General features: G+C 33.6%; 1 protein-coding gene across 2 annotated transcripts in view; it reads left to right on the top strand.

Moving 5' to 3' along the window:
• Positions 1 to 258: 258 nt before the first annotated feature.
• The window catches only part of LOC128681500 (homeotic protein distal-less-like), a 94,502-nt gene continuing 82,417 nt past the window's right edge, over positions 259 to 12,343 (top strand). For both annotated transcript variants that reach the window (XM_053765442.2, XM_053765443.2), the window contains exon 1: positions 259 to 715. The gene's annotated coding sequence lies outside the window, so the exon portion shown is untranslated. The remainder of the gene's footprint in view (positions 716 to 12,343) is intronic.

The raw sequence follows: 12,343 nt of genomic DNA, 5'->3' as shown, positions 1-12,343 counted from the left end.
AAAAAGAGTGAGAAGGCGATACGCTGGGCCGTTCGTTTCTCGGACAATTTCCCCCAACCGATCATTAAGTGTTTAAATTCTACGGGAGTTGGTTGTGTCGAGTTTCGTCGGAGGGGAACGCTATTAAAATATCCACAAACATTATCTTTAATTGGACAGAATTTTGTGCTTGTGTGCGTCGATGCGCTGTTTTTTTTTCAATCCCCAACCAGTGACGCTGTTTTTTCGAAACTTGATGACTGTTATCACTCGAGTTTAGTGTTTGATCGTGTGTGATTTCGCTCGTACAAGTGGCTATCGAGTTAATCGATTGATCGAACGGAGTGACGGATTCGCAAAAATGACATCAGTGACGTGACGAAAGTACGACATTCGCGGGGAAATTCGAAAATCGTGACGAAAACGCGAAGTAAAATCGGAAAATGATGCCACGTGCGCTATAATTGTGGAACCGTAATGCATGGACTGCTAATTGATAGGCAATTATATCTGTCCCGTTCTTTCTAATTGCTACGATAATTTCGATTGGCCGATTCGCTCATCCTCTAGTGTACTAAAAGTTAAAAATTCGAAATTAAATTTCGAATTTCAAATTCCGAATTCCACGTCAACGACTGTGCGATAGCAAGATAATTTATAGTGTGACAAAACTTGAGTTTGTGAATAATTTGTGACAAGTGATGCAGTTCTTGGCCGTTTGATTTCACAATTTACCGTAAGTGTTTTGTTTTTATTATTTTCCAATTAATTTACTTACTCTATAATATATTGAGCTAACCTTAAGACATGACAAGATACTATAATGTTTCTAAAATTGCAATAAAAGAATTTGATAACATTACTTATTTATACACTCAGTTTAAACCACAAAGAACAATATCATAAAAAATTACAACTAATTTAAAAAATATATGTTTTATTTTAATACCAACTCATAAAATAGACTATTAGACATTACACCTTGTAATGTATTTTAACAACAATTAATAATAACAAATTTATAATAATAATAAAACTTTACATAATGGTGTTAAATGGTCTCTATAACAAATTAATCCCAATGCTCTTATAGGCCTAATAAGAGTCTTATAGGAATAACTTATTTCGTGCTCAGCTCCAGCTAAAGCTATATAATATTGTATTCAATTGTCTGCGTACACAAAAGTCTAGATTTATTCAAATTATATAGGGAATAGTGTATTACTTATTCGAAACAAAAAAATTAAATAGCAATTTGTCTGAGAGATATTGCACATGTAAATAAATCAATTTTTTTATAAACAATAGTCATTACTTTATTTTTCTCGTGGCATGTTATACATATCTAAATAGAAATCATATTAAAAATTAAAAACTAATTGAATTTGAACTAAGTACCTAAGTGTGTGATATGTTTGTCGATATGTTTTTATTTCAAAACAAAAAATAAAATCGAAACCGAAATAAAAAGTTATATTAATATGAATCGTAATTTTGTATATATTAATATTATCATAATTGTATATTTTACAATTATAATTATTTATTATAATAAATAATAATAAAAGCATTATAAAATAAAAAAAAAATGGTTTTGTATGAAATTTTGCACACTATTTACTTGGTTCAACTTGAGGTATATTATCCTGAATATACAAATTTTATTAACCCCCCGGAAGTAACAGTCACAGTCTCAAAAACAATTAAAATCAATACTAGTACGCAACTGACTTATTTATTCAGTATAAAATGACAATTACAACAAAATTTAAGTTTGTAACTGCTAAAACTAATTAAAACTAAATTAAAAATTATAAAAATTCACTACCAAACCCCTGGAGACAATAAAAACAATTGAACAACAATAGGATCGCAATCTAATCGGAACTTGAAACTATATTTGCACTATTTGGATAGCTTTACTATCATAACTTAGACTTATACAAGAGGATGGCCTAGCTATCTGTAGCGCAGGTTCATTCGAACATATTTAAGGAACTATTCTCTAGGCTATTTATTAAAATCTTTGTTTTGAGGAAATAAACGATATTCATTATTATGTTTCTCCTTGTAATAATTCACGACACTAAGTCCTGTCTTTTGAGAGGCTTGCGTGGGGATATGGATCCAACACGTAGGCCCTTTGGAGAGTTTTGATGTTGTGTAGGTCTCCCGCCAAAACCCGCTCGCGGATATACCAATGATATGATATGCCCATGAGCAGTCTCGGCGGGAGTGTGAACTATTGCAGAATGATGGATAGAAGTACTGGTTTATGGAATGAGTATTTGGATGGACTGAGAATAAGCTATTATTATTATCACTACATAGTATAAAACAGAGTCTCTTCACGCTGTCTGTCCCTATGTATGCCGAAATCTTCAAAACCACGCAACGATTTGTTGCGGGTTTTTTGATTGTCACTATGATTTCCTAGAAGGCTCTATCTATACTATTGTTATAAAGAGGTTATATATTTGTGAGTTTGTATGTTTGAGGCGGGTAATCTCCGAAACTACCTAACCGATTAAAAAAAATCTTTCACTACCAGAAAGGTACATTATCCGAGATTGCTATAGGCTATATTCTATCTCAAAATTCCCACGGGAGCGAAGCCCCGGGCAACATCTAGTAGATATATAATTTATGATTTTTACCTGAGCGAAGCCGGACCGGGCCGGGCCGATAGTTTATCATCATCAGCCTACCCTTATCCCACTTTATGTGTGGTCGGTACAGCATGTCAGTCTCCTCCACTTCTCCCTATCTGATGTTGACCGATCTGTTACTCCCTTTTTAGCCATATGCCTGCCTGACGCACTCAATCCACTTCACCTTTCCTAGCCCTACTTCTTTTACCATTAGATTTAAAATCCATAATCCTTCTCACAACGTTATTTTCCTCCCTTCTCTTAACATGAGCATACTATAGGTCGGGCCGATAGTGTTTAACAAAATGATAGTGCGAAAACAATTTATTCTAAACCAGAAGTGTTTAGAATAAATTCTTGTTTGTTTGTGTTTAGAATAAAGGCTCAGTGTGAAGGTGTTTAAATCGTGGCTAGTTTCCATATTATTCCCAGAAATAATGATTCCCAAAAATCAAAAGCCAAAATGATTCATAACGTTCCACTGTTCCGACTCGTATCGAATGGAAAATTCGGTTTCTTTTCTCCCTACTACACCTTAAAAGACCTCTACAGACTTTTTCACTAGTTGCGCCATGGGTCTTTATTTGCTAGCAATTTCTGTGTAAAAAGTACATTATTTAGTACTTACTATTCCAGTTTATATTCTACTAGCTTTTGCCCGCGGCTTCGCCCGCGCAATTTTCCCACAGGGAACAGTTATTTTTCCGGGATGAAAGAAAATATTATACATATTACATCCTATGCTAAATTTCAAGAAGGTTGAGTAGATAGAACGTGAATTAGGTAAGAAACAGACTTACTTTCGCATTTTTAATATTAGTTAGGTTCCGTGTACAGTCGTAGAAATTTGTAAAATTTCCAAAATTAAGTAGACCTCACAAAGTTTGTTGAATGTACCTAACATTCAACAAACTTTCGCATTTATAATATTAGTACTTAGTATATAATAATAATGTGCTAGAAAGTTATATACTAACTTTCTAGCACGATTATAATTACGTTTTTTGTTGTAAAGACATTGGAATCTTCCTTGATAGAAAATGATATCTCATTTGAACGTTTTCCCGCGTTTCAGTCAAGGATCTGTTTTCCCACTTAATTATTAGACTATTTTCCACTCATGTAGAAAGAATAATACATAATACAATTCTATTTATAAATAAAAAGAGGATTTTTATTATTGACCAGTAGTAAAGGCAGGTAATGAAAATAGACAATAAGAAAAGGCGCGAAAAGCGCCATGAATTAAAAAAGAAAATATCCTTAATAAAAATCCCACATTGATTTTCTTCATTTCCTTGACAGACTAAATAAATCTAATGACTCATTTACACTGCGCATAATCGATGAATCGAAATCAAAAACATTAGGTACATTATAATTTACTACTAGGCACTTAGTGGACTGTCGTCCTAAAGTCACAAAGGAACGGAAAGGACAAAAGGAATCAATATGGCTTTAATATTAACATTGTACAGTCACGTATACGAATGCATTCAAATTGTAGACTTGTCAAATTGAAATATGAATTGATGTGTATACATATCAACGCACGTGACTGTACCTGTCACCTTGTCGGAAACCCGAGCCATGCCATTCCAGAACATTGTTACGTTTTTTTCTATATGGGTTTTGACACTGACACATCGAAACATCATAAAATTTCTTCGTTGTCTGTCGAGGGACCTCAAAACGACGGAGCGCGACTGAGCAATGGGGCGTAGCTCTAACTTGTTCAATAGATAAAGAACTAACTCTTTCCAATGGTTCTCCTCGAATCATAATGTATCGGGTGAGTTTGTATACAAACTCCACTTCTGGTCTTTGGACGTAGAAATTTGAGAAAAATTAGTATAAGTTCTAACTTGTATCTTTAACTATATGCACATCAAAATATCATCAAAATCGGTGTAGTAGTTTCTTCGAAACTAGTTGTCTTGATAACGCTATCATTGGTTTAGATTTCAGTTTCCATGTATCTGAATCTGTTAAACTTAAACTATAACTGCGATACTGAAACGGTAAAAAAAATTACGAAACGATCGAGTTTCAACTGCTATACGAGTACAGCGATTATTAGCGCTATTAGGGGCTAGGATTCGAATCTGGAACCTTTCAGTTTACAGGCAGACGTCTTAACTAAATCATTTCGATTCTGAAATTTCCTGGAAATCATTTTACACAGTTGAATTCTTCCGGTGCTTTGGATTGGAAATCACTGCCTGTTTCGACAATACTGTGGCAGTTGAAACAACTCACTACGTCGTGTGGTTCCCGCCGTAAAATAGGACTATTTAATTTCTTGCCCAGGTTATCGTATGAGAATAAAAACCTTTAATTGAGAGACAACAGAATTTCCAAAGTGAGTTGTCGTAAAAAGTCAAAAGTCATCAATATACACTTAAGTATATCGATGACTAGCTTGTGCCCGCGGCTTCACCCACGTTTGTATCGTGTGTCCGTTAATAACTTATTATTGTCAATATATACGGTTTTCAGCAACGTATCGAGATGAAACTTATACCAGATTTTAAGTTAGACTGTCCGCTACAAAACTGTGAAAGCCATATCCAATTCCATCCAGTTGTTTTTGCGTGATGTACGAACAAACGTACCGACGGAAAGATAGAGACAAAAATTCTAAAAACAAACAGTTTTAGCTTCTATTAGTCCCAATAATTATTTTTCTTTTATATCTCCAATGACAGACATAGTCCACTTACACTTTTATTATGTGTATAGATCAATAAATATATAGATATCTAGGGTGATACATAAATATACATACCTACCCACTCGTACATAGGTACACAGGTACCTAACAACAAATTCAGATGATGAAAGCCTAGTTCACAACAAAATACTTTGTAGTGAAACCATAAAATAATTCCAATAGCCTCTATATAAACCTATTGTTAAATCAGGTAGACAATATTATACGTTATAAATAAATTACAAACAAGTGAGTTTTCTCATCAAATCAATGATTTAAACCGGTGACCCGCCATCTTGAATTAAATAGTACTAATGGTTGTTTTCAGTCGATAACTTTGGTTTTAATAGTCTGTTGGCTTAAAGATATATATTAGAACGATTGTTAATGGTATTGAGTGAATGAACTCGGTTCATGGTAATTTTTTTAATTCACTGCACAATTTTTAACAAAAATCTACGCGAATGCATGATCATATTGATCATTGGGTAGTTTGTATAAGAGCTTTCATTAAAATCAGCAATTTATGTATACAGAATCCGCAAATTTTGGCAAACTATCTTTGACATCTAATTATGAATCAGCAATTTATGACGACCTCGATGGCGCAGTGGTAAAGTGCTTGCCTCTGAACCGAGAGATCCCGGGTTCGGTCCCCGGTCGGGTCATGATGGAAAATGATATTTTTCTGATTGGCCCGGGTCTTGGATGTTTATCTATATATGTATATGTTATAAAATATAGTATCGTTGAGTTAGTATCCCATAACACAATTCTCGAACTTACTTTGGGGCTATCTCAATCTGTGTGATTTGTCCTAATATATTTATTTATTTATTTATTTATGAATAACCAATTGCGCCCCGCGTCTTCGCTCCCTTGGGAATTACGGGATAAAAAGTACCCTATGATAATATAATAATAATATATTAGGACGAATCACACAGATTGAGCTAGACCTAAAGTAAGTTCGAGACTTGTGTTATGGGATACTAACTCAATGATACTATATTTTATAACAAATACATATATAGATAAACATCCAAGACCCGGGCCAATCAGAAAAAGATAATTTTTCATCATGACCCAACGGGGGATCTATCCGGGATCTCTCGATTCAGAGGCAAGCACTTTACCACTGCGCCACTGAGGTCGTCAAATGCCAACCCTATGTGTAATACCAGGTTATATTCTACCAGTGTAACAAATTTCATAACAATCCATCCAATAGATTTTGCGTGAAATAGTAAGAAACATCACACATACAGACCGACATCCTCACAAACTTTCGCATTTACTCGTATAATATTGGATTTGTATATTGGATTTGGATTTGTTATACAGATGGAAGTAAAAGATTCCAGGAATAGATGAAGACCTAAGAAGAAATGGATAGAGTGTGTCAAGGAAGGATAGTGAATATCAATGGATATGGCAAATGACAGAACGAAATGGAAGGAACTTACATACTGTGCCGAGCCCACATGAGTGGGATAAAGTCAAGAACAAGAGTTATACATGTCACACATGTTTTTTTAACTTATTTTTGAAAATAATATTGAGATGAAAGAAATCTGGAATCAAGCGGAAATTGAACCCGCGCCTATGTCTATCCGGGGCAGTGCTCTTGACCACTGAGCTATCGAGACTATTCTTCATCTCTTTACGTCTTACGCCGACGTACAGTATTTTCATTAGAGTAGTACTTAGGTAGTCTTAACTACTTTACTTAGGTAGTATATTTTAGTCCTGAAACAGTGAATGAAATTTTCTTTTTTTGTCCGAAAAACTGTTAAGAAAACGGACAAAATAAAAATATCTCACCATGTATTGATATAAAGCCCAATAGAGTCGTACAATACCAAACAATATCGGAGTATGACAAATATTGACATGTCACAATACAAGTGGCCACTCGACATCTTCAATGGGCCGCTGACATATGTCTGTCATAGATCGTATCTTCAGTATTAGAAGTTAATTTGTCATTGATTTAGTACCTATTGTTCGACGACATTTGATAGATAGGTTTTAAAGGAATATAATTTTGGTAAAGAATTAGACTTGGATCACCTTAATTTTACAACATAACATTTTTTTCCAATTTGTTAATGATATTTATGATATATATTACAATATCTTGTTTGCTCTTTCATTATACAGACACACATACAAATAACACGTCTTTATCATTACGCGGGGTAAACAAACCCGGTTGCGCAACTCAGAGGCCAGGGACTTTCAAATTGACGAAGGACTTATTACTAGCGAACCGACCCGGCCACGCATTGAGTCTTCTAAGTACTTCTAAGATTTCAGAAACAAATTGTCTAAATAACAGTGAAAACTGCATTAAAATCCGTTGCGCGCGGTTTAAAAGAGGAAAGCTCAGAAACACAGAGGCGAAAGGCCATTTTGTTGTAAGGAAGTGATTCCCAAATCCACATTTATCTCATGTAAGAGTTTTCTTGGTTTCTTCCACAGACACAGAGCGTCGGAGCCTGGATTTCTCTATTTTTCTCTCCCACTACGCACAGTTCGGCATCCCTAGTTTTCAGACCATTGTCACGCATATCATCCTTGACGGCATCAAGCCAGCACTTCTTGGGTTTATCCCTTTCGCCATTTTAAGACACCCAACAAATTTTGAGAAGGCACTTGGCCCAACTGTCTCCAGTATCAAAATTACTTCAATAGAAACACATTTGCAAGCGTAAAAATTACCGCCGCCATTTTGTTTTTACGATGCTAACGAAGCCATTAATTCTGAAAGAAGGTACGTAACAATGATCGATTAACAAGCTACCTTATATGGTTAATATGTCAGCTGTATGTCTATTAGTGTATACGATTGGTGAATGAGTGATGGCGTTTTTCACAATTAGGTTATAGATAATTTATACGGGATATCTACCTTACATAGCAGGAAGCGGGATTGGACAAGTTTGCGGAATGAGACACGCAGCGGGAGACAGAAAATGAGAAAAAATGCGAATTTGAATCATACACCAGTCTTACAGAGTACGCGATAGAAAAATTACTGAGATTTTGCTATGAAATTCACACGGGCGAAGCCGCGGCAATTAAATACGAAATTAATTCAATCATAATATTATTAAGCATACAATATTAAAGCTTTAGGATTAGTTTAAATTAATAAATTATTGGGTATTTAATTAAGTATGACATTAATAACCCATTTTATTAAAGATATTGTTGAAAATTTGACATTATTGCCGCACTGTTTCATGGAAATAAAATATCTGCTGTCATGACCAATAATATGTTAACACTTGTAAAGTCATTTGTTGTCAAACGATGAAGATTCGATTCTCGCCTCGGCACAATTTCATGTTTATTCATTCTCTCGTTCTCCATGATATTTTTACATTTTATTTATCTTGTAATATGTATGTAGAATAATGTAACTCAATTTTGAAGCAGATATCATCAACCGATTGAGCTGAAATTTTGTACACACGTTTAGATTGGATAATAACGTATAATAATAAGACGTTATCATCCTATTATCATAAGATAAGCATGACCTGATGGTGCACACAGAAACGGCAGAAACTGCACGGGCATGATATTATGACAATAAAATATTTGACATATGTCAAAAACATCATTTTTGTAAAAAAAAAACTTATTATATTGTGTACACTTAAAATATAAATTGAAATCCACGTTTTTCGGCCCATTGTCATCCGAAGCTGAGTGTAGAATGTGTGTCTTCGGTCTCGTTCTTTCCTCGTTTGTTTGTTTGTTTGATTTCATTCAAACTATATTAAATGAAAATATTTTTTATTTTATTTATCTACTGGCTGCATTAAGCGGTGTTACCCGCGTAATTATTTAAAAAAATACGACTTTATACTCAGTAGTGCCAGCCATCTTCTTTACATAGCGCCGTTGACTATCAACCTTTTTGACCAAATCCTGCGAGAGTCGCGTACTTTCGGCATAAAAAGTACCCTATTTATTAATCCGAAATATCAGCTACCTCAATACCAAATTTCATAAAAATTGTCTCAGCCATTTGAGCGTCAATAAGTAACAAACTTTCGCATTTATAATATTCGTGGGATGGGACGGGATGGGATTTAGAGCCATTAGACAAAAAAAAAAAAAACAAAACTTTATCAAATATCTTCGAAAAGTCTCTTATTCGAGTAGCAATAACTAGTGAGATTTAAAAACCCACCCTGGGTTTAAAAGTTTCCCTGTGACCACCAAGCCAGGGTTGCCAGCTACAAACGAATTGCGTAATAGATTAGAAACTGAGTTTTCCACCACGAATGACTCCGAAGAAACGTGTTTTTGTCCGTCCAGGACGGCGGTTATCTCACGCGAATCTACGCACGCAAGTATAGTCGGATGGATAAATTATTTAAAAAAATATATATGTCATCATAGAATAGCGCTGTTACGTCACCGTGACATCTTCGAGAAAATCCCGCTGTCAATGTGACATCTTCAAGAAAATCCAAGTTCAAGCAAAAAAGAGATTTGCGAGTTGAAAAAATAAAACGGAACTTTTCAAAAGAAGAATGCAATTATTTTTTGAAGCTAGATTTTTTTAAATCGATGAAATTATTTCTTTTTCTTTACGGCCATTTCTAAAATGATTTCTAGAAAATGTTCAGCAGATTTTTAGATTGCTTTGAGTTAAAATGTTTTATTCGTTGAAATTTTCCCAAATATCAAACATTTGATAGCAAGCTTACATTTTTTCTGTGTACATTGAGACTGACAGTACTGAAGATTAATATCTTCAGTGTCTGCCAACTAATTACATCCATAGAGAGTTGACGATCGCTGTGATAAAAAAAATTACAACCGGCAAAATAGTCAGTACGATTTAGTACCGGCTTGATAGCAATATAATGAAAAATTTATAGTAAAAAAACATACAAAGGAATTTCATAGAATTTCAAACAATTGCTACTTTTGTTTTTAAATTCAAATGTAGAATCAAGTAACTAGGTACATACTTTAAGGATATTTATTAAAATATTAAAATATTGTGAAAATGACACTTAGTGGCCAGTGTTATATCAAAATTTTGGATGTAAAATATATTTATGTATGTCAACATTTGAAAAAAATTTGCACGAAGAAATATTAAGAAATTAAACACGCCAAAGTGTCGATCTGTGCGTGCGATGAACCAATAAAAAAAAGTAAATTGCTTATACATACGTAATCGATCCGTAATGTCTGCGCAGAGACAAATTAGTCTATGGATTACTATTCAACAAGTGAGCCCATGATGCTTCTTGATGGCTCCAAGTTATTTTTATTTCGTGTAAGACGCTATCAAATGATTTAACTGCATTTTATCGATCTTTCAATAACCTTTTTTTTTTAATGGATGCCCATAACTTAACACCATTTTGTTAAAAAGGATTTTTTGTTAAATTGGTTATTTGCAAATATATTAACTATTAATATTTGCAGTTTTTAATAATTAGCTGCACTAAAACTCTTCTATCAGAAATTCAGAATAGGCTAGGAGTGCAGACTGCATTCACTTCTATCAGGATGTATTTTTATCATCATCATTTTAAAAAATCTAAGCTTTTAGGAGATTTTTTCTTGTTCCCCTTTTTATAAGGAAAAAAAGAAAGATTTTTTATATACTACTGAGCAATCAAACAGATACCTCTTGATGACCTAAGGCTTACTTTATTATACCTAGCGGCGAATTCGTTCGCGTGCAAATTTATGTACATATTGCAGGATCTCAAAAGAATTATGTTATTGATATTTTTAGGTACTTGTCCAAATTATTAGATATTTCACTAAAATAAATATAAAAAAATAATTTTAAATAAAAAAAATAAGATGGCATAAATCATTTCACTAATAATTGTTCTCGTCGCATGACGACTTACAGACAATTTCTACGATTTATTATAAAGAATCACGCTTTTAATAAATTATAATAAATTGTCACAATTATTATGCCAACACTATAAAATTTATTATTGATGATTTAATCTAATAATGTCTATGGTGAAAATTCGTTCTAAAACATGGCACAATGGATTGTAAGCATTCGCGTAAAAACTGTGTACCTATCTACCTTGTCTATGACGCATCGACTCGCCTTGAACCGAATAGATTGCACGGAGAAACGAGCTGTATTAACATGCAGTACTTAGCTGGAATGGAACGGTTTTAACTCCGGTACGATTATTGCGAGGTACTATAATCTAATGTTTGTAAATTGGAAGAAAAATAAAACCAACCTTTCCTTTTTGGTGCCAATTCTTTTAGAAATATGAACATTGTAAAACGAATGCGTTCTTTTTTGGCATGGCAGTTTGAAAAATTATTCTTATTAACACTGGCCACAAGACTTTTTAAAATCTTTTTCCATTATTCAAAACTAAATTTCAAATTTCGATTACATTCCAATCAAGATTTAAAAAATTATTTCAATTCTTAAATATCCATGGACTTACCTACTATCAGGCAGTCTATACTAAAAATAATGGCGCCAAAATTTATAATTTGTGCCAGTTACAAATCTATTTAAACGTGGGCGAAGTTTTAAGTTCTCCAAACGATTTCCATACGAAATAGACAATAACTGTTAACATTTTCCAATGATTTAAGCTTGTGGGTTGAAAACTTGAAAAGAACCGGCTTAGCTAGCGGTTCTATAAAAATTTGTATGATCCGTGCGTGACTGATCGGTTATTTTTGATTGTAAAACACGCAAGTACTATTTGTCTCTGATAATTAAAGTTTTTATGCCACTATCGTGGATACAAAAGTTATGAGGTGTGGTTTTTCCTAATCGCATTTTATTGTGATTGAATTTTTAATTCACTAAGGCGACACAAACTCAAATGTTCCAGACTTATATAAAACTTAAAATATCATAAAAATAGAATTAAAAAAATCCAGTAGTGCTTACCGGTATTTATTTTGCTGCACTAACGTAGCGAAAAAATGATTTATACCTATTCTAAATCATAAGATTAAC

Source organism: Plodia interpunctella, chromosome 27, assembly GCF_027563975.2.
Source record: "Plodia interpunctella isolate USDA-ARS_2022_Savannah chromosome 27, ilPloInte3.2, whole genome shotgun sequence".
Taxonomy (NCBI): domain Eukaryota; kingdom Metazoa; phylum Arthropoda; class Insecta; order Lepidoptera; family Pyralidae; genus Plodia; species Plodia interpunctella.
This window is presented reverse-complemented; position numbering and strand designations above follow the sequence as displayed.